This window comes from Desmodus rotundus, chromosome 4, assembly GCF_022682495.2.
Source record: "Desmodus rotundus isolate HL8 chromosome 4, HLdesRot8A.1, whole genome shotgun sequence".
Lineage (NCBI taxonomy): Eukaryota > Metazoa > Chordata > Mammalia > Chiroptera > Phyllostomidae > Desmodus > Desmodus rotundus.
The window spans coordinates 111285520-111310472 of NC_071390.1; positions in this window are offsets into that span (position 1 = coordinate 111285520).

Genomic DNA, 24953 nt, shown 5'->3' on the forward strand with positions numbered 1-24953 from the left:
TGGGCACTATGGTCCAGCCAAGCTGACACAGATTTAAACATCACTGTCACCATCACTTCCTCAATTTCTAGCACAGTGCTTGATTTCATAGTAGATACTTAATACATGGTAAATTAAGAAACACATCTAAACATCAAAAAAAATCTATCTCAGTGTCTAGATACATTGATTCTGCACTGTTGGCAAACAAACAGCATAGGGCTGATATAATAGGTTTAGTTACAAATTTTATAAGCAACCGGAGATTGATTAATAAAGACAGATTACTATGTCGCAGGGTGTGAACCCTCACTTTAGAGACACAGAGGGCAGCTTAGCCACTGTGGCAAAACTGTACCCTCCACCAAGGTGCACATGCCATGTCCACGTGTGCTGGCTGTCATCCCGGCTCTGTCACCAGGGAGCGCTCCGCTGACTGCTGTTTTTAAAATCATTAGAGTTAAAGCTTTAGAACGTGTGCATGTCAAAGTAATATAATGTGTGTTCAGTACTGTTAAAGACAGAGGAAAATCTGACACATGAAACACACACTGGCCTCAATAGCATTTTGTTTGTTTGTTTCTGAAAGAGCAAGTCAGAATCCATAACCTGAAATACACACACTTTAGAAAAAAATGTTTTTAAAAATCCAATTAGTTTGCAGAAGGGAGGGGGCTGGGAGCTGAGTGAAAAAGGTGAAGGGATTAAGAAGTACAGATTGGTAGTGATAAAATGGTCACAGGGATGTAAGTACAGCACAGGGATTATGGTCAATAATATTGTAATAATTATGTGCGGTGCCAGGTGGGTACTTGAAACATCAAGGGGAATCATTTTGTAAAGTATATGATTGTCTAACTACTATGCTCTGTATCTGAAACTAGTACAAAATAATATCAAATGTAAACTGTAATTGAAACAAAATTTTAAAAAAGAAAATATATTTACTAAATTTCTGAATTTGTTGTTAGAAAAGACAATCTTCTAATGTAAAATTAGAAATTAAAAAAACCCATTCTTTCTGCTTTTTTTTCATATGTTTTCTTTTTTTAAAATATATTTATTGATTATGCTATTACAGTTGTCCCATTCCCCCCCCAACTCCACTCCATCCTGCCCACCCCCTCCCTCCCACATTCCCCCCCTATAGTTCATGTCCATGGGTCATGTATATAAGTTCTTTGGCTTCTACATTTCCTACACTATTCTTACCCTCCCCCTGTCTATTTTCTACCTACCATTTATGCTACTTATTCTCTGTACCTTTCCCCCCTCTCCCCCTCCCACTCCCCTATTGACAACCCTCCATGTGATCTCCATTTCTGTGGTTCTGTTTCTGTTCTAGTTGTTTGCTTAGTTTTCTTTTGTTTTGGTTTTAGGTGTGGTCATTAATAACTGTGAGTTTGCTGTCATTCCACTGTTCATATTTTTTATCTTCTTTTTCTTAGATAACTCCCTTTAACATTTCATACAATAAGGGCTTGGTGATGATGAACTTCTTTAACTTGACCTTATCTGAGAAGCACTTGATCTTCCCTTCCATTCTAAATGATAGCTTTGCTGGATACAGTAATCTTGGATGTAGGTCCTTGCGTTTAATCTTGGGTAATGTAATTATGATGTGCCTTGGTGTGTTCCTCCTTGGGTCTAGCTTCTTTGGGACTCTCTGAGCTTCCTGGACTTCCTGGAAGTCTATTTCCTTTGCCAGATTAGGGAAGTTCTCTTTCATTATTTGTTCAAATAAGTTTTCAATTTTTTGTTCTTCCTCTTCTCCTTCTGGCACCCCTATAATTCGGATGTTGGAACATTTCAAGATGTCCTGGAGGTTCCTAAGCCTCTCCTCATTTTTCCGAATTCTTGTTTCTTCATTTTTTTCTGGTTGGATGTTCCTTTCTTCCTTCTGGTCCACACCATTGATTTGAGTCCCAGTTTCCTTCCTATCACTATTGGTTCCCTGTACATTTTCCTTTGTTTCCCTTAGCATAAGCTTCATTTTTTCATCTACTTTTCAAACAGATTCAACCAATTCTGTGAGCATATTGATAACCAGTGCTTTGAACTGTGCATCCGATAGGTTGGCTATCTCTTCCTGGCTTAGTTGTATTTTTTCTGGAGCTTTGAAGTGTTCTGTCATTTGGGCCATTTTTTTTTCTTTTTTGTCTTGGTGCGTCTGTTACTTTAAGGGGCGGAGCCTTAGGTGTTCACCGGGGCGGGGTAAAGCTGGTTGCTGTGCTGTGACACTGTACGTGGGGGAGGGGCCGAGAGGGAGCAATGGCGCCCGCCTCACTCTCCTCCGGATTTCAATCTTTCACTCCGATACCCACAATCAAACTGGGCCCCTCTGGTGCTGGCTCCCGAGTGGGTGGGCTTGTGCACACTCTAGGCCCCTGTGGGTCTCTCCAACAACCTCTCCCGTGAGGCTGGGAGTCTCTCCTTGCTGCGGCCCCAACCCCCAGGGGCATTTTCAATCAGAGGTTTGAGGCTTTATTTCCCCGAGCTGTAGCCCTGGGTTGCGCGGTCTGCTTCGCTCCCCACCGTTAGTCTGGTTTATCTATGTTCGAATGTGGGGCTGCGGTGTGCTACCCACACTCTGCCTGCCCCGCTCTCCGCCACTCCGAGTCCGGCCCTCTGGGTTTATCTGCGAGAATGTGTGGCCGCAGGGTCTGCCAGTGCTCGGACTGCCTGCCCCATCGTCCCACACTCCGCCAGTCTCGGTCCCGCCAGAGCCACGCGAGTCCTCTCCACCCTGGTGCCCGTCTCCGCCCCCCCTACCGGTCTAGATGAATGTCTATTTTTCATTTCCTTGGTGTTGGACCCCCTTGCCGTTAGATTCTCTGTCAGTTCTGGTTGTGCGAGGAGGCGCAGTGTGTCTACCTACACCGCCATCTTGGTTCTCTCATATCTCTGCTTTTTTATTTTTAAATTAAACATAATTTGTTATAAACTTTATACTTCATAATAAACTTTTTCTACTTAAAAATAATTTTTATTTTAATATTGTTTAATTCTTAACTTCTTTAGCAATTTCTTAGTAAATTTGATAAAATAGAAAAATCAGTTTCATAGTCAATACATGTAAAATATTTATACAGTATTATGTCTACAATTTAATAGGTCTGCTTGCTTTGGAATTTCAAATTGCTGTGTTGTCTTATTAACAGCTAATTTCACTACTTTTTAAAATAAATAAACATTTATTTCCTTCTTTAAAGTATTTTTGTTACTATTTATCCCACCATACCATCTTCCACTGACACCCATCCCTCGCCTTGCAATCACTGTAGTCTGTGTCCACAAGTCTGTCGCTTTTGTTCTTTTTTGCTGGATCCCACCACTCCCAACCTCTCCTCAGAGCTGTCAGCCTGCTCTCTATCTATGAGTCTGTCTCTGTTTTGCTAATTAGTTCAATTTGTTAGATTCGATATATGAGTGAATCATCTGGCACTTGTCTTTCTCTGAGTGGCTTATTTCACTTAGCATGATGTTCTCCAGGTCTATCCATATTGTTGCAGAGTAAAATTCCCTTGATTTTTACAGCTGAGTAGTATTCCATTGTATAAATGTTCCATGTCTGTTCTATCTACTTATCTACTGATGGATACTTGGAAAATGTCCATATTACACAAAGCAATCTAAAGATTCAATGTAATTCCTGTCAAGATACCAATGATGTATTTCACGGAACTAGAACAAATATTCCAAAAATTTATATGGAACTGCAAAAGACCCTGAATAGTCTCAACAATCTTGAGGAAGAAGAACACAGTTGGTAGAATCATGCTACCTAATATCAAACTATACTACAAAGACATAATAATCAAAACAACGAGGTATTGTCATAAAAAACAGACATATAGATCAATGGGTCAGAATAGAGGGACCATAAAGAAACTCACACCTTTATAGAAAATTAATATTTGACAAAGGAAGGGAAAACATGCAATGGGCTAAATATCATTTATTCAATAAACGGTGTTGAGGAAATTGGACAGATATATGCCTGAAAATGAAACTAGACCACCTTCTTATACCATGCACAAGAATAAACTCAGAATGGGTTACACATTTAATGTTAGACTTGAAACCATAAAAATCCTAGAAGAAAACATAGCCAGTAAAGTCTCACATATTTCTTTTGAGAAATCAGCTGACAGTCTTATGGGAAATCCCCTATAGGTAACTAACTGCTTTTCTCTTGCTGCTTTACGATTCTCTCTTTATCTTTACCTTTGGCTTTTAATTATAATGTGTCTTAGAGTGGGCCTCTTTGCATCCATCTTATTTGGGACTCTCTGTGCTTCCTGGACTTGCATGTCTATTTCCTTCACCAAATTAGGGAAATTTTCTTTCATTATTTTTTCAAATAGATTTCCAAGTTCTTGCTCTTTCTCTTCTCCTTATGGGATGCCTATGATGCAAATGCTGGGATGCTTGAAACTTTGCAGGCTAGAAGGGATTGTCAAGAAATATTGAAAGTTTGAAAAGCAGGGACTACAGCCAAGACTGTTCTACCCATCAAAGTCATCATTTAGAATCAAAGAGCAGATAAAGAGCTTCCCAGACAAGAAAAAACTAAAAGAGTCCATCATCCCCAAACCACTATTATATGAAATGTTAAAGAGAATTATTCAATAAAAGGATGAAAACTATGAACAATAAAATGGCAATATATACATATCTATCAACAATTGAATCTAGAGAACAAACTAAGCAAACAAGAATCAAGAAACAAGAGACAGAATCATGGATACAGACAGTACGTTGATGGTTGCCAGATGGGAGAGGATTGTAGGGGAATGAGTGAAGAGGTGAGGGGATTAAGTAGAAAGAGGTAGTTACAGAATAGCTATATGTAAAGTATGGTATAAGAAATGGAGCAGCCAAAGAATTTATATGCATGACCCATGGACATGAACAATCATGGAGGGATTACCCGAGGAAGTGGGGGTTGCTAGGTAGAGAGGGGTAAAAGAGGAAAAGTTGGGACAACTGTAATAGCATAATCAATAAAGTACAATTTCAAAAAAATAAGATTGATTAAAAATTCTCACCCATTTCTAGTAGGAAATTATTTTTTCTGGTATATCTCCTTATGCAAGGAAACAAAAGAAAAAATAAACAAATGGGGCTGATTTCATTACTTTTAACAGCCCATTTCTGAGGAAAGATGTTATTAATTTATGCCTAAAAATGAATACATACAAAAGTATTGGATTGACCAAAATGTCCATTTAGTTTTTTTCATAAAATAAAAGACACATTCCTCATTTTCACTAATGACTTGATTGATCTGGATATTTTGAGTATGTTGACTATCTCCTACTTGGTATAACATTGATTGTTCTCAATTAATGTCTCAGTTTCATCTCTATCAACTTCAACTGGTCTACTCTACAATAGAGCATTGTCCAGTGAGAATCTCCATCACGAAACTTTGCGAACCACTTTTGACATGTTCAATTAGTCACAGCACCTTCTCCATACTGCTCAAAACTTTTTTTTTTGCATTTGAGTTGTGTTTTTCACCTTTCTTGAAATAATAAAGCATAATATGCCAAAAATGTATATTTTCTTCCATCTTCAATATTACCATGGCTACACCAAGATTCACCAATTTTTATGTTTTTTTTTTAAATGTACACTGATATGACAACCTTCACAATACAATCTGACAAAGTTGTTTCGAACGAAGTTAATGACATGTATGCACTACTAGAGCCAGCTTACAGAACAATCTGAATGAACATTTTGGCCAGCCTAATGTTTTTAAGTTAAAAACGAACTTATGTCTTGAAACAGGAAAATGAGGGGAAAATAAAGCATTTATCTGGACAATTCATATAAGGAATACAGTTACCTGTTTAAATATGTCTCTTCCCTTACTTACCAGACTAATTGTAAATGGTCTACTTAACTGACCAAAATATGGCTTATGTTCATATCATGTAATGTTAAGTCTTTGAATCTATTTTCTGACCCTCAAAGTTGATGTGTAACATGAAGTTTGTTACATATGATTCTTTGTAAAAATTCCCATAAAAGCATACACTCTCAGGTTTTAGAATAATACTGCAGAGAAAAGCCTGTATCATTTATGACCTCATTTTTTAAATTTGTGCTTTGAGAGCTCCATAGATGAAAAAACAAACTTTTGCTAAAATATCTGCAGAAGTGGAACAATCACTAGTTTCTTTCAAGGCTCACTCTAAGTTCACGTGTTCCAGCTGTCATGCAGTCAGTCGTCCTCAAGCAGAGCACCCTTTCCACCATTTGCCTTCTATCTTTAGTTCTAGAATTGACTTAAGGGAGCTACCTCCAGCATCTTCCCTCTAGACGAAATGGAGTCATTTGAGAGTCTACTAGGAAGTATTTTCTGCTCCTGAGAGGTAAAGCAAGGAGATCCAGAAGGGCACATCATTTAATGTCTGAGAATGAATAGGGCCCAGAAGCTAAATACGTTTTAAAAATATAAGGCAGGGATGCCTCTGATCAAGCCAGGAGGTAGGACTGGAAAATAACTAGAAAGAGGCCAGGAGCCAGTTGCGGGTCTCTGGAATGACTGCACCTAACACAGTTGAGCACTGCAGTGGGGTGGTCTGCCAAGTGTGAGGAGAGTGAGCTTGTGTGGCGACTATTGAATGAGATAGAGTCAAGGTAAATTTTTTATTTTTACAGTGTCTCAGTTCCTGAGATGAGAGTTTCCAGTGTCATAGTTCCTCTGCTGAAGTATGCTTTACTTTCCCACGTCCTCCTGAAACTAGCATGAAGCATAGACCGATAGACTGACGTAAGGTGGGTCTATCACATTAATTGATCAAGACACCACATTTCTATAAATAAAGTCTAAACTTATATTAACTTTTTTGAGTAACTCATTAATTGACTTATCACGAGCCTAGAATCAATTACACCCTAAAGTATATTTTGCTTTTTTTAGTATCCCAAGTGGAAAACCTACATTTTTTTTCTACGTTAAATCTAATCCTGCCAGATTTGACCCAATATTCAAGACTACAGAGATTGTTTTAGATTCTGATTTGTTACCCAAATGCTATCTCTCCTAGCTTTATGTCATCTACAATTTTGAAAAGTAAGTGTATTAACTGACAGAAAGTTCATAGTATAATTGCAGAAGTTTCTTTCGGCACAAGCTTATCTCCAACATTATTTCCTGTGTTACCTAGACTTTGTCAATTTTAATGGTTCATTGTGTTCTCTCATTACAACTTTCTTAGGAAATAATTATTTCCCAAATAATTAAATAAATAATAAATCAAATACTTACATACTTTTAATCATCTATGTCATAAAACTAAATATTCTTTTTTGTATTTAAAAGTGTTAAGAAATAATAAATCATTTAATCCCTAAGACAACTCTGTGTGGTAGGTACGCACTATTCTTAGCCCATATTATAAATGAAGAAACTGAGGTACAGAAGAGCTAAGTGACTTGCTCGAAGTCATGAAGCTAAGTTATAAAGCTGCACGTGAACCCTGGATACCTTTCTTTACAGTTCATGTTCATGATCACCCATCTTAACTGACCTGCACATTATCATAATCGTCAAATAGGACAAGCTGAAGGAAGAGCCCCAAGATCTGCTCCTAAGAAAACTCCCCTCTGGATGAAACAGATTTATGAGTGCCTTGGCATCTGGTGAAACAGGCAGGGCCTCAAAAGGCCCAACCACCAATTTCCCTCCCCACTCTGCTCCCTCCAGTAATGACCTTAGCCAAACAACTCTTCCTCCCCAGGGGTTCAATTCCTAATCGTCTCATTGTCCTGGAAAAAACAGGCATCAGTCCCTGGAATTATTCAAACAAGCCAGTTGGAGTCCTGCAACCTCTCAACACTAAAAAGTCTGCTTCCCACAGCCCCTGGGTCCTTAACGTATAAAATATATTTTTAAAACTTATAACTTTTCCTTTTGTTTTAGACTAGTCTATAATTTAATTAAAAGAATATTTTAAATTAAATTTAAGATTTGAGACAAGTTTCTTTTCAAAGAATAAAACATTATTGAAAAAGAACACAATTATGTGTCCTTACATCTTCTTGTATGTCTATAAGGAACAAGAAAAACTTCGGGAATATATAATAATTTATTAGATACTAATAAATATTTTAAATATAGGACAGTAGAACTTAAGTGCATGTGGATAACTACACAAACCAAGGGGCACAGTCACCTTGTCAGTCAGAGTCCCAGCTGCCAATATAGTAATACCCCATGTCCGGGGGATGTTCCCTTTGAATTCCTGAGAAATGACACACTGCTATGAACATTTCTCTTTCTATCTCTCCTCCTCTGTCTTTTTCCATATGCTACTGTCTGATGCACATTATGTTGTCCACCCCTCACTAGGGGCAAGTAGTGGTAAACACCCAACATGTTTCAGAGAATTTACTAGGAGATAGGACAAATTAAAAGTCAGTTCCTAGACACTTCATCTCTAGAGACCCAGGTTTCTCTTCTATCAATTTGACTTTTAGGGACTTTCCATATAGATAGTCACATACTTTTTATGTTGTATCTTTATCCTCCTTTTACTTTGACACCTTGCAAATGAATGTTCTGCTATTAGCCCTTACCAAATGCTCCTGCGAGAGGATAACCGCAGCATGCAGAGTATTATAATTGTACTTGGGAGCGTCTTGTCCCTCTCAGACCCCAGAAGCCATTCAAATGGTCAGTGGTGACTTGTATGTGTGCATATAATGTCTTCGAAAGGTCCGTCACTGCACAAGGTGTGTAACAGGAAAGTCACTGAACTTGAAGAAATCAGACCCATGTCTTACACCAAATCCTCCTACCTTCTAGGTATAAATCTGTGGACCCGTCTTTTATGTCTCTCCCTGACTAAAAATACATACTCTGGAGCCTAATTTGCTGAGTTTGAACCCTGACTCTGCTGCCTAAATGTGATTTCGGAAAAGTTACTTAAACTCATACTTATCATTACTAAAGTGAATATAATAGTAGACTGTACTCTGTATGTTGTTACAAGGGTTAAGTGAGTTTGTAACTGCAATTCTCTTTAAAACGTAACTGACACATAATAAATGCTGCAAAATCCATTGTTGGATATTAATTGTACATGACTTAAATAAAATGCAGAATTTTTATAAATATTAAATATACTAATGTGCATGGAAAACCTTTAACTATTTTAATAACTACAGAAATACTATTTTTGGATCACTGAAATAATTATATAAATTAATACACAATTATTTCCTCATACATATCTCTTAATTAACACTAATTAATCACACAGAGAATAATACAGAGAGCTTGTTATATAATAACATTGCCCTTGTGATTTCATTTTACCTCTATGATTATCTAAGTGTATTTAATATATCTTCAAATTTGCCCATGTCACCTAGGTAATTTGGTCATAATTTGGGAATGCGTTGTCTTCTGTGTGAAGATTTGCTTCATACCCTGAGAATAACTCACCCTTTCTGTTGGATCGCTCTCTGAACTATCCATGTTATTATCATCAAATATTATTCCAGTGGTGACACATATTTTGTGAGTTCAAATTAATAAGAAATAGGTGTTTTCTTCTGAAAGAATCTAGTCTCCTTTCTGGTCATTTTATAGGTAATTGATTAGTAAGCATTAAGGAAAAATTAATATAAAGGATATAGTAAAAATAATTACTATGATTTTTTTCTACAACTCTCTCCATATGCTATTAATACTAATTTAGCCCTAATGCCATTTTCTAGAACTTTTCTCTCTGTGTGCACTTGTAAGTGTGTGTGTGTGTATGTGTGTGTTAGTTTTTCTAGTGGGATATGCAAAAGAAAGAACAGTGCCTGGCATGTCATATACTAGTTTTTTTATACACACACACACGCAAACACACATATTTGGTGTATATATACATGGTGTTTATAAATAAACATGTATATATTTATATATACACATATATATGTATTTGGTGTATGTGTATGTGTATTTGGTGTATATGTATATACACATATATCAAATACATATATATATGTGTATATACACCAAGTATATATATAATTTCATATACATGAAATTTATATATAAATATATATTATATATATATAATTTGATTTTACATAAACTTTTCTGAAAAGGCTCACTCTAATTTTTACTGTGAAGATGTTCCTCTTAAATGTACATTGACTGCACTATCAGTGTAAATCACAAGTGTTCACAAAGATGAAATTTTAAAGTAGGCCACACCATCACTAAAAATTTGGTGGAGATGGGTAGTTTGTGCTTGAAACTCTGAAAGATATTTTGAATATATAAATAAATTTAAAAAGCTTATGTGCCAGGCTTATTTTTATCTTTTAGTTACTGAGAAGTACTTATTTTGTAATTTGGGGGTCAAAACCCATATATATCTCTCTACAAAGGAGAAAGATTTATTAAACATTAATTAATTAAAAACATTAATGTCCTGAGTGGCTGTACAACAAATTAGACCCCATTCTCTGCTTACAGGAAGATTTAAACCAAATTATCAGAGAATTCCTGCAAGAGCAGTAAAAGGAAAGCTCTTTTCAGTAGTCACCAAGAATGCCATGCTCTGTGTATACATACCTATAGTTTGGTACCCCCCCAGAAGACATTTCACTCTTATAGATGAAAAATGCACTTTAAAAAATCTCTACCTTTGTTAGCTCATCATTAGGATGAGCTTCAAATTCACGAATGTTAGCAATAGAAAATATTTTTAAATGTTTACTCAAGATCTCTACTCATTTGTAAAACATTATTTTAAAATCATATTTATTTTTAAAAGAGGGCACTGACAGTAAAGGATACGGTCACTTAAGTATGTCTTCCTATGTATTTTATCCACATCAAATTTTTTAATGTAGAAAAGTCCTCTTTTAAATATTTTTCTATGTAAGGCTAGCATTGAAAAGAATTTTCTTTTAAATTCTTATTTATGCCCCACATATTCGGTATATTCTTATATATATTTATGAAATTATCCAATTATTATTTTGCCGTAATACATCTTTCCTACACTTTCATTTTAGTTAAAAATGAAAAAAAACAAACAAAGTAAAATCATGATATAAACAAAACTGTGGCTATTGTTAGTGGGCATGAGTATTACATGTCATAAAACACATCTAAGCCCAAACATAAAAACACAAGTGATGGCCTAGTGGATTTCCCATAATATATCCAAATTATTTCCCATTCCACTTACCTTGTTTATGTGGAAGGAGTGGCAAGATAAAAGTGAAGTTTCCATGTGATTGGAGAATAGACCTAAAAGAGCTATACTGCAATCTTCCAATACTACAAAGAAGGTTGCATGGAAAACTCAGAGAAATTCATCTAAGTGGAGAAATAAAGTATTGAGTGTGTTGGGAACTGATGGAAGCTGAGCAGATACTCACTGGTAAAGATGTTCATATGAAAGTCACCTGTTAGCTTTTAAGGTTGTTGTAAAGGGAATATTTGCAGAAAAAAAGGAACTACCTGAGGAAGTTTTTTATGTGTGCAATGAAACATGCACATGTGCACACATATGAAAAGAAAATACATTTTAAATTGACTGCATAACATATTATTTCTACACACAAACTCCAGATGTGAAAAGTTATGTCTGCTGCTAGGGGCCTTTGGTCTTTAGTAGATACTTAAGACCACCACACCATGTGTTTTCCCTGAAAACTACAGAGCCTGGCCTGCCTACCTCCCTTTACATTAAATCATTAACGTGCTTCTGCATACCCAAGTAAATTTATTCTACCCTGCCACTTTCTAGCATGATCTTAGGGGGCTTACAAAAATACATTCAACAGATACAATGGTGTTGTGGACTGAATGTCTTCTCACAATTCAAATGTTCAAACCCTAGTTCCCAATGTGATGGCATTTAGGTGAGACCTTTGGGAGGTAATTAGGTTTAGATGAGGTCATGGGAGTGGGCCCTGCAAAGTGGGCTGAGCAAGACAAGAAGATCCCCCTATCTCTCCATGACTGTGCACCAAGGGAAAGCCATTTGAAGACACAAGAAGGCAGTTGCTTATGAGCTAGGAAGAGAGCCCTCACCAGTTCTGTCTGTATGGTGATCTCAGATTTCTCAGCCTCATGACTATGGGAAATAAATGTCTGTTGTCTAAGCAGACTCTGTGATACTTTGTTATACCAGCCCAAACCGACTAACACAAATAACTATGAATTAAAAGAAGAAAATTAGAATAGGGAGAAGTAGACATAGAGTAGAAATGCTATATTATTGGGTTGGCCAAAAAGTTCATATGGTTTTTTCCATAAAATAAAAGACACATTTCTCTTTTTCACCAATAACTTCATTGATTTGATTATTTTGAGTATGTCAGCTATCTCCCATGTGTTATAATGCTGATTGCTCTCAATTAATGTCTGCATTTGATTGCTATCAACTTCAACTGGTATACCCAACCATGGGACATTATCACCTAGTGACAAATCTCCAGCAGGAAACTTGGCAAACTACTTTGACATGTTTAAACAGTCACAACACCTTCCCCATTTACTGTGCAAATCTTTTATTCATTTATCTATTGCATTTCAGTTGTATTTTTCCCTTTTTTGACATAATAAAGCATAATACAAGGCCTGTCTGGAATGTATCCAGCCATGTACTATGAAAAATAGAGACATTTATTGAAGAAGATTCAAGATACGTGAAACGTTGTACCTAGGACAATGATGCCTCAGTCCCCTTCAAAGTAGGTACCTTGGGACCTCACACAGTTCTCCCAATTGCCATTAGCTGCCCTGTCGTATTTTCCTGAATCTCATCAATGATCTGAAATCTCTTCCCTACCAAAGGAGATTTTAGTCTGGGGAAGAGCCAGAAGTCACAGGGCACCAAATCTAGGCTGTAGTGGGGCTGAGTCACCTGGGTGATTTGATGTTTCACCAAAAAACTCTGCATGAGATGTGAGGCATGAGCGGGAGCATTGTCGTGATGAAGCTGCCAATCACCAGTTGCCCGTAGCTGTGGCATTCTGAATCATCCAAATAGTTTCTGTGGAGGAATGTTCAAGCTTAATGCAAACTTTGATGCTGATTTGTTGCTCTACTCGCTCAGTCATTTTGAATGCAAAGGCCACACAGTACACATGCTCACTCAACAGCATCTATCACCCTATGGACTAGGACAGTGAAGTCATCATTGTTCATGCATGTACATTCCAGTCCACTCTCCTTGGCTGCCAGGTTACATCAATATCACATAAACAATTCTCGTTATATTAACAATGACTGGACTTTTTCCTGACAGACCTTGGTAAGAACTTTAAAAAGTAACCTATCAGAACATAGAATTAACATACTCATCACAATTAAAGCACTTAACCTAAACTGTCATGTGGGGAACCATTCCAAGCATGGGAAATGTGGTTCAGCCCCCACTCAGAAAAGCCAGTGGGGAGCGAGGTTGGCAGGCAGGACCCACGTCCATGGGTAAGTTCTCCAGTGGGAAATCAGACCTGCATTGTACTTAGACTGCTATGAGACTTATGCTATTTTATGCTCTTGCTAAAAAACTCCCTCACCCTGAATTGAGGAAGCAAGTGTTTACTGAGGATTTTTATCTTCCCAGAATCTGGGCTAGACCCTCTGGGTATGGGACAGAGCCCTTTCAACCATTTCTCTTTTTACATTGCAAATGTCCTCCTTTGATGTTTTCAGCGACACCATCTCCTGTGTCTGCAAAGATAACCACCCAAAACAAACCTTTGTATAGTAAAAGAGGACTTTTTTTGATGTTAAGGGCCTGAAAAACCTATAAAGGCTGGTTAAGGCAAGGCTCTTGGTGCTCCCCCCTTGAGGGATTGGCCCAGGCAATCAGAGACACTCTCCTCTTGAGAGAGTGGCCACGCCGTCCCTTTCCCCCCACAGGACCTCTGTAGTCAGTGTGTATGTATATTGGAATACTGAAACCTCAACAGCAGATCTTGCGGGCTGAGATCTGTGTCACTGTCACCTGCATAGAAGGACACTTCCTTAAATGGGGACTACAAGCCAACTCAGAATGTTAATTCCATGGATCTTTCCATCATACCAACACAGGACTATTGAAGCCCCAAAGTAGATATTGTTGTGATGACTTTGGCCTTAAAAGCATGTCCCCTGAGCTATGTTTTGAAGAAAAATACTTTTACTAATACATCAATGAAGCACTAACTGAATAGGTACCCAGGAAAGTTCTCCAAAATCAGTGAAAAATTATTAATAGCACCTGCTTTTTAGAATTAGTGACCATAAGCAGTTAATTTAAAAATACATCTAATAATGATATGATTTTGGATTACAGAAGTCTATTTCTCTCTCCTACGAAAAGGTATTCTATACCAAGACCAATTAGCTCTGAGCTCACTCCAAATTTGTTATAATAAAATCATAACAGCATTTTTGTAGAGGATATTTACCTAGGAGTGGGTGCCAAAAGTGGATTCACAATTATTTCAAATTGTTAAGTCACTAATTGAGAAGAACAATCTCTCAGGTCTTAACTTACACTACTCAAAATGGTTTGGTGCACCAAGAGATATTTCTACTAACTTGAACTCTGACTTTAGGGTCAGTTTCTGTGAAAACATCCAAAGGTTTTTGATGAGTTCAGAAAACTAAGACCAAGACAGATTCCTGTCTTCCAAACTGAAGACTGAATAGCCGTGTCACTGCAAACAATATAAATGTCTATCTCATTGGGATGGTTGAGCAGTATCATTTCACAGATTTTCATGCAGAGGTTACAAGCCTAAAATACTACTTGTGTAATAAAATTCTTAATTTTTGTTAGGACTTAAAAGTTCTCCCTGAAATTCAATGATCCTCTGACAACTAATTTAACAATTTGGTTCTTAGTCTTCTAATTTTAATTTTTCATTGTATTTGCAATAAAGAATAAGAAGAGTAGTAGCAGGCACAGTAGAAGTAATCAGTTTGTTTTAAAATCTGATTGAGATTATTACATATTGTCTTGTAAAACATTCTTCTTTCACTTAATGTCATACATTTTCTCATGTAAACACACACAAACGTCTATACACTGTAGGTTAATACCTCTTTTGATGAGAATTAAAGTTGTAATCTCACAGAAACTCCCATTCTATCAAAACAACAAGCAAACCTACATTTTGAAGTTTTCTTTTTTCTTTATTGTATTTTTATATAGCCTTCTACTCCCCTTACCCTTCTGCCAGTAATCACCACACTGTTGTCCATGTCCATGAGACCTTTTTCCTTTTTGTTCAATCCCTCTATACCCTAAGCTTACCCCTGTACCCCAACCAGCTGTCATCCTGCTCTCCATCTATAAGCCTGTCCCCATTTTCCTTGTTAGTTCAGTTTGTTCATTAGATTCCACATGTTCATCATATATTTATCTTTCTCTGACTGCCTTATTTCACTTAGCATAATGTTCCATCTGTACTGTTGCAAAGGATAAATTATTCTTCTTTTTTACAGCTGAGTAGAATTCCATCATGTAAATGTCCCACAGTTGTTTTATCCACTCATCTATTGATGGACACTTGGCTGCTTCCATATCTTGGCAACTGTAAATAATGCTGCAGTGAACAGAGGCTGCTTATATTCTTTCAAACTAATGTTTTGGGTTCCTTCTAATATATTCCCAGAAGTGGAATTTCTGGGTTAAAGGCAGATCCATTTTTAATTTTTTGAGGTGTCTCCATACTGCTTTCCACAGTGGCTACACCAGTCTGCATTCCCACCATCAGTGCACTAGGGTTCCCTTTTCCAAAAGGGAACTTTTTTGGATTCATTGATCTTTTTTACTGTTTTTTTTAGACTCTATTTTGTTTATTTCTGCTCTGATCTTTAGTATTTCCTTCCTTCTACTCACTTTGGGCTTCGTTGTTCTTTTTCAAGTTCCTTTAAGTGTGAAGTTAGATTGTTTATTTGAGCTTTTCTTGTTTTGTGAAATAGGCCTGTAATGCTATGAATTCATTTCTTAGGGTTGCTTTCCCTGCATCCAACAGATTTTGGATTGTTGTGTTCTTATTTTCATTTATTTCAAGGTATCTTTTTATTTCTTCCTTGACCTTATTATTGACCAATTCATTGTTTAATAACATATTATTTAGCTTTCATGTTTTTGCATGTTTTTCAGTGTTCTTCTTGTGATTGATTTCTAGTTTCATAGCATTATGGTCAGAGAAGATGCTTGATATGATTTAAATCTTCTTAAACTTATTAAGACTTGTTTCTTGTTCTAACATGGTCTATCCTAGAAAATATTCCATGTGCACTTGAAAAGTATGTATATTCTGCTGCTTAGACTGAAATGCTCTGAAGGTATCTATTAAATCCATTTGATCTAGTGTGTTCTTTTAGGCTACTGTCTTGTTGATTTTCTGTCTGGAAGATCTATCCATCGAAGTCAATGGGGTGTTAAAATCCCCAAGTATAACTGTATTTCTGTCAATTTCTCCCTTTATGTCTATCAAGATTTGCTTTATATATTTAGGTGCTCCTATGTTGGGTGTGTAAATGTTTGCTAGGGTTATATCCCCTTGCTGGATTGTTCCTTTTATATTATGCAGTGTCCTTCTTTGTCTCATACTACAGCCTTGGTTTTAAAGTCCATTTTTTTTCAAATATAAGTACCACTATCTAAGCTTTTTTACCTTTTGCATTTTCATGAAATATTTTTTCCATCCCTTTATTTTTAGTCTGTGGATATCTTTCAGTCTGAGATGGGTCTCTTTGAGGTAGCATATATACAGGTTCTGCTCTCTTATCCATTCAGTTATCCTATGTCATTTGGTTAGAACAGTTAAGCCATTCACATTTAAGGCGATTATTGATACCTATGGATGTAGTGCCCTTTTATTGTTAGGCTGTTTTTTTCTTTCTATTTTTCTTCCCTTCCTCCTCCTCCACCCCCTCCTCCTCCTCCTCCACTTCCTCCTCCCCCTCTCCGCCTCCTCCTCCTCCCCTTCCTCCTCCTTTTTCTTCTTTTTCTCTTCTTAAGAAAGCCCTTTAACATTTGTTGCAGTACTGCTTTGGTATTAACAAACTCCCTTAACTTTTTCTTGTCTGGGAAGCTCCTTATTTCTCCTTCAATTTTAAGTGATAGCCTTGCTAGGCAAATTAGCCATGGTTGTAGGTCCTTGCTTTTCATCACCTTGAATATTTAATGCCATTCCCTTCAGGCCTGAAATCTTTCTGTTGAGAAATCAGATAATAGTCTAAATGGAGCTCCCTTGTAGGTAACTACCTGCTTTTCTCTTGCAGCTTTTAGGATTCTCTCTTTATTTTAAACTTTGTCATTTTAATTATAATGTCTCTTGGTGTAGGCCTCTTTGGATCTAATTTGTTTGGTATTACCTGAGCTTACTGGACTTGTGTGTTTTTTTCTTCACCAAACTGGGGAAGTTTTCATTGATTACTTCTTCAAATATGTTCTCAATCCCTTACTTGCTGTCTTCTCCTGGTATTCCCATGGTGTAGATATTATTATGCCTCATGTTGTCCAAAATGTTTGTTAACCTCTCCTTATTTTTTAAAATTATTTTTCTTTTTGCTGCTCTGCCTGGGTGTTTTTTTCTACCTTGTCTTCCAAATCACTGATGTGATCCTCTGCTTCATCTAACCTTCTGTTTTTTCCTCCAGTGTATTATTTATTTCAGATTTGCATTCTTTATTTCTGACTGGTCATTTTTTTATGGTTTCTATGTCTTTTTCATGCTTTTCACTATCCATATAATCATTACTCTAAACTATCTGATAAAGTTCTTATCTCCATTTCATCTAGTTCATCTTCTAGAGAAATCTCTGCTTTCATTTGGGGTCTATTTCTTTGTCTTCCCATTTTGGCTGCTTCTTTGTATTTTTTGCCTTAGCTGTTAAACTAATCTGTCATTAAACTAATCAGTTGTTAAATGAATCAAGCTGTGATCAACAGCCTGGCTTAAGCACCAAAGGTTGGGGCAGAGTAATTCCTGTGGGTGGGTCTCTTGCTTCCTTTGAGCCTGGTGCCACTTGGAAAGGAGTTTTCTGCCTGAGCAAGTTGGTTCCTGCAGTACGGGGAATGACTCAGCACAGGGATCCTTCAATTCTCTCTCCTGAGTCACCAACCCCAGACTTTCCTCACGCATCTCTCGTCCACTCTTCCCTTCTTCTGCCAGGCCCAGGGTAAGTGCTTGCAAACGAAATTTTGTGCATTGGCCCTTTAAGTGTCTCTAGCCATCTCTCCCTGGCTGCCACAAACCCTGCTGTTTTTCAAAGTTAGATGTTATCTAGTTTCCTTTCTTGCTCTGGTGCTATCAGCTGGGAGCCCAGCTTGGAGTTAATACCCCACACTTCTCAGGGGAATCCCTGCCACTGAAATACCCTTCCAGTACTTCAGCTGCTGCCAGTGGGACCCCAGTCAACTCTCTCATGTCTCTGCACTCCCTACTAGTCTTGTGGTGAATTGGTTTTTTCAGTCTGTCCATGATTGTAAGGCTTCTCTCTCCAGCTAGTTTTCAGTTGGTTATTCAGGATGCTTTCTCTACAATTTAGTTGTAATTCCAGATCAGTCCTAGGAGGAGGTTAGTGTAGCTTCCACTTATTCCTCTGCCATCTTGGATCTGTCATTTTCATGTTTTAAAACATGCTTTAATTGATCTGTGAAAAGTAGTCTGTCTATGACCTGGCAGAAGTGGGAGGCATTCAGGATGAAGTACAAAAACAGCACTGTGTGTTTTTTGTACTATTCCCACTCTGGCCTTGATATTTAGTGCTTGGTAAGAGTCCAGCTATGTGTATAACTGAGGCCGTTTTTTGTGTAAAACTAAGTACTAATATATAGGAAATGGCTTGTTTTGAATAAAATTAACAAAACAATGTCTGATTCCTAAGGCATAAAGGATAAGTGGTCCTAATTCTAAGAGACAGTTTTACCAATAGAATGGTTAGTTTCAGCATATTTTCATGAACAAAAATGAGTAATACTTTGTAAATCTGACTATAAAGACACATGGAAAGACAATGAGAGACAGAGAAAAATTGAAATTCTTTGTTCACAAGCAAAGTTACTTTCCAATATGTCTTACTTTTCAGTGACATAAATTCCAATAAAGGAGATATGAAAAAAAATTATCATTGGGTAATACTGACAAATATCTACACAAATTCCCTAGCAGCACTGAATTGGCTTAATTTAATGTAAGTCACTTTAATTTGAATGAACTTACTGTTCAACTTTGTTGGTCTCAATAAATATGTAAGAGTTAATGTCCCATAATTAACACAAACTTGAAATAAATTATTGGAGAGTGTTAAAAGGCATTGTTTATAAACAAAATGAACTTTAACAAAAGATGAATAGCAAACATCCAGTTATAAAGACATTAGAGCAATAATAATTGTGCAACAAAGCACATCAAGAAGAAGAGCGATTTCTTTTTCAGTACCAAAGGCTATTAAGGCATGTATGTTTATGTAAATTTTGTTTCTTCTGATGAAAGCTTTAATTGTACTCATTTAAAAAGTTAGACTAGAAAATTTAATGTTTTTGTGGGAAGATGAATTTTTACTAATTTTTAAATGAACACTGAAAAATGTTACTCAAAATTGAACAATTGTTTTTGGCATGTTAAAGAATTCATAATTAATATTAGATTATTTGGTTTTTGAATGTCAGCTTACTCTTAATTCATTATAAATTTTCTGTTGAGAGAGAATGTATGAATGAGAGTTATTACATCAATATTACTTTTATATATCAATTTAACAACACATTAACCACAAATGTGCAGCTGCTATTAGTACTTACCTCTTTTGAAACACATTGCCATGGAAAATTAGTGAAGCATTTAATCAAATGCTAACAAACTAGCTTTGGCTGTGAATGGAACTATAATTTATTTGCTTAAAAATACTTTCATGTATTAACTCTTTTACTGACCTAGTTCCTATAGATATTACATAACAAAAATCATATTCACTAGAGAAGTAAAGGCTGATTTTTAGCCTTAAGGACATTTTTTAGAAAAAGAATAAATATACACTGATGATACATATAAAAAATAACTGACATGCAGACCATCTTGTCAACTGGTTGGGTTCAAAAATTCAGAAAGTAACAGAAATCAAAATTTCAATCAAAAACAAAATATGGTTTTGTACAGCTTGTCCTTTCCTTGCTTCCCTTTAATGACCCACATGTCAGTGAACAGTGTAAGTTTGGTCATTTATCTATTTTAAAATGGTTATTTTTTTTCTGATTATAAAACTACATATAGATAGATTTGCTGTGCAAAATTTAAAACATATCAAAAAAGTACAAAGAAGAAAGTAAAAAATGTCCTTAATCCCACCATCCAGAAAAAAGCCCAGTTAAACATTTTATTCATATACTTCCAGATACATACATGCATACACACACTGACATCAGAGAAGGAGTTTCAGCTTGTTCTGTCATTCTGGGTAAAAGAGCAAGCTCCTGACATATGATTACCTCTTTATGAATGTTTATTAAATTGACAAAACCACCTGATTTAAGACATGGACATTCTATGACCTTACATCCTGGCTACTGTATGATCAATCATGCAAAATGTATTTGGAACCACAGGTAATGTTTAAGGGGGCCTCTGGGGTCATATATGATTATGTCTTTATTGGTAAATTTCTCTCAACCATGCAGTTACTTCAGAGCAGAGACCTAACACTGCTGCAAATCTTATAACTCTGGGTCTGATTATATATATATATATATATATATATATATATATATATATATATATATACACACACATATATATACACATATATTTAAATAAAATATATTTAAAATATATAGTCACTATTTTCATGAAGTATTTGTGGTTATTAATATTATTTCTAACAATCTGACTGGAAAATTAAATTTTCTGGACAAAAGAAAAAATAATAACTTTTGTTATTGTTTCTTCCAATGAGTTTTGGCCTAACAATATGGAGTGTTGATTGGATATAATCAAGTGCTTTAGTAAAGCCACTCCAAGAGTAATAATTTCAGCCTGGACTTATTTAAGATGCAACAAATAAATTCTTGTATTGCCAAAAATGATCAGAAAATATAACTAAAAGTGTTCAACAGCAAAATTTTAACAGCATGTTGATCAACCAAATAAAAGAACGTGGAGTAAAAACTAACACTTCTAAAACCAGAACATACTCCCAAGGGGAAAAGAAAACAAGCAAAGAAAAAACCTCTCACATCACTGAAAGCACACAACCTTCAAAATGCATAAGATGGAAATAATGAGATAGTGAGAATTACACCCACACCTACACGCAAAAAAATAAAAAATGGAATATAAATAAAGATGTCATACACTAGGAAGTGAAAGATTTATGAGTAAATTATTTGTAAGTTGTGCCAGGTAAAGAATGTCTCTGGGATGGGAATATTTAAATATTCACATTTTTGCTTTTCCTAAAGTGCACTTAACCTTGTGTCAGAGATGTTTTGTTTTAATGTGCTCTATTCACGTGACATTGGTATGAAGATGAGAAAATATAGCCATTTGCCTAAATACCCACAAAAGTTTTCTAGTTTCTAGTTCTGCAAAAATGTCACCTTACTGGGGTTTAAATATTGTGATCATTATTGCAGTATTTAGTCACTACAATAAATTGTAATCACTACGCTAATTGTTTCCTATAGCTACTTTTGTTAATAATCTTAAGCAAATAACAAACATAAAAAACTATAAACGCTTTAAAGGCTAGAACCAAGAGCTACTTAATTTACAATCATCTCTACCCAGTAGAGTACTAAGTAAATATATAAATCTCTCTTGACTGGATAAATAAATTAATATTTTTTCAAAGAACACTATACTGTTTCCTTTCTTAGACTATGCTGTCTGTGGGTGTTCAAGGTGATCATTGGACTATGTTATGTTTCATTAAGATATAAACATCATAATTCCGACCTAAACAATGGAAACAATAGAAGACAGTTTGTAATTGTTTTTGTTCTCTGGCATGAGTTTATTTTCTTCAGAATTTTAATTCTAAAGCTTTTTAAATTATGTCCTTAATATTTTCTTTCTTCTACCTTTTTTAAAGAATTCATCCCATAGTCTTTCTTCCTTTCTACTTTCTTTCCTTCTCTCTCTCTCTAAATCTATTTATCAAGAGTTCAAGGATAGCTAGAAAAACAGTTTTACAACATAAAATGGGACTTTTTAAACAATTTTACTACAATTTTGATTTCTTAGGATATTAATGTTTTGCCATTTAGGAATCCAATTATCAATAAATAAAATGATACAAATTTTTTTAACTTTTAAATAAATATTTTATTGAGCAATATTTATAAAATTTCCCTGATTTCATTGTCATGTTTATGTTACTTTTGTTACTTGAAATTTATCAATGTCTAGCTCATTCAGTAAGACACTTAATAATAACATTATAAATTGAATCCAGCCTCAAAATTCTTAAAAATATTTATTTATATGTTAAAATACATAACTGAATGACCTAATTAGGTACATTTGTAGAGTTTCCTATCTTTAAAATATATTAAGTATATTTTATGAATATAACTAATAATCTCTGTGGCATATAAGCTTTTCTTGGTCATAAAAATATATAATTCATCTTAATTCTGTTTTACTTTTATAAAGGAAAGAATCATTTGTCACAATTTGTGTGGTAATCATTTTTTAAAAAATTTTGATACATTACAACATTATCTAATACAGTAGCATAGAAAATGCAATCCTTTGGTCCAAACCTTAAATAATTCATTATAAAGGACACATCTCTAATCTCAATAATTAGGGATTTCAATATTTATTAAAAATTTTCTGAATTTTTTTCTGTCTGAAAATGAAATACTAATGGCAGTTGAACATTTGCATAAAGCAAAGACACAAAGAAATGTATAGGTAAAATAAAATAGAATTATAAATATATTAAAGATTAGCTTATGTAAAAATCTATTAAATATCAAAACACAAAGTTTCTAAACAAAGAAAGACATTGTCAAGGTGAATGAATTCTTTAACTTGGTGTGTAGCATGAATAAACAGTGAGAACTATAGAAGATACTAGTAAGAAAGACAAAAAATTTAAGAAAAGAACTTTGCCTGGATGTTTATAAGCTATAAAACATCTTGGAAAGAAAAATGTAAAGCCATCATTCTTACTGGTAGGTTTTAAAATAGTTGTAAACTCTAGGAAAAGATCTTGGTGTCATTGTCACTTAATGAAAGCAGTTCCTCAAAATTCTTCACATTTCAAATCTCATTACAAGCCTAACATGTTCTTCTGCTCTGCATCAACCATGTTTCCAGCTTCTGTAAACGTCATTCTTTAACATGTCCCCTACATGCAAATACTGAACAACTCAATGGTATGCCTGAGTCATCCTGCCTTGCGTCTTGCTCTTCTGCCTTCTCCCAGCATGCTTTTCAAATACAAACCTGCACTCCAGCCACCTCTTTGTTATCAGACTCTCACACTGAATTTATAATTTTCATCTGTCATGTCTAATTTTTGGTGAATTTTCTTTACACATAGAAGATTTGCATCCCATTTCATTTTTATCTTATTACTTATTTATAATATTACTCAGTGCTTACTTTTGTTTTGCTGTTCAATTCTGAATGAGTGAGATCTCCAGACAGCTGTCAACACATGATTCTTTTGGAAGCAGGAGGGATCAGAATAGTCTCTGGTGTCATAGCTCAAGGGTACCTTACTTTCTTGCTACAGCAATGGGCTCTTGCTTTATAGTGTGCAACCACCTTGTGTAGCTTCATCTCTTCTGACTGATAACATACCATGCTCAGGACAACTGGTGTAGCCATGTTGCTTCAAAAGCCATTGCCATTGGAGAATACGTCATACTTTTCTAGGTGTCTTTCTCATCTTTAGATAGTGCACTTGGTTTCACACATTCTGAAAGATACTCTGTTAGTTCATGCTGCTATAACAAAAATATCATGAATTAGGTGGCTAAACAACAGAAGTTCATTTCTCAGAGTTCTGGAGGCTGGGAAGTCCAAGATCAAGGTGCCAGCAGGTGCAGTGTCTGGTGAGGGCCCACTTCCTAGAAGGTCAGCTTCACTCTGTGTTTTCCCATGGTGGAAGGAAAGAGAGAGCACTCTGGGGTCCTTTTGTGAGGACACTAATCGCATTCATAAAGGTCTCATCCTCTTCACCCAATCATCCCCAAACACCCCATCTCTAATACCATCCCACTGAGGGTTAGGTTTCAACATATGAATGAGGGAGGGGCACAAACATTCAGTCCATAGCACCAAGGTTGGGTCACTCTGAGTATCCTCATGCCTTGTTTACCTACTTAGCCTCTTGGTTTTCCCATATGCCTTTCTGTTTAGAGGGAATATTCATTATCAATTTCTGTGATTGCCATTTACTCTCTATGCCTCATTTTTTGTTTACCTGTTATATGTGAATAATAATAGTAGCCCATGGGTTTTTATGAGGTTTTAATAAATTAATATTTGCAAATCACTTAGAATATTACTGGGATGCTTAGAATAATAAGCATCTCTGTAAGCATTTCTTACATGAAAGCCTACCTCCTCTAGGCCCCTTCCTCACCTGGTTCTTCTTGGCGGGTCACCATTGCCTGTCACGCGGAGTTTCCTGGTCTCAGAAAGTTGTCCAGTGCTCACATATTACTTGGAATTCACACATTTTCTCTGACGTCTAGTTTCATTAAAACATATTTTGAGGTTTTTTCCTTAGTGTTAAAATCAGTTTGCCCCTCTGCAAAAAAAAATAGTGGGAATATTTTTGCAGCCATATTCCTCCAGAAAAGTCACTTACAACTTGGGAATCATTTGTGGTATTTCTTTTACTTAAGATTGAACTCCTCTATTAGCCCTGGGGGGGAATGGAATGTGTTATTTGTTATTTGTTTTTTCCTTCCATGCATCATAACGTATACATTGAAGAACTGGCTAAATTGTTCTTATATAAATAT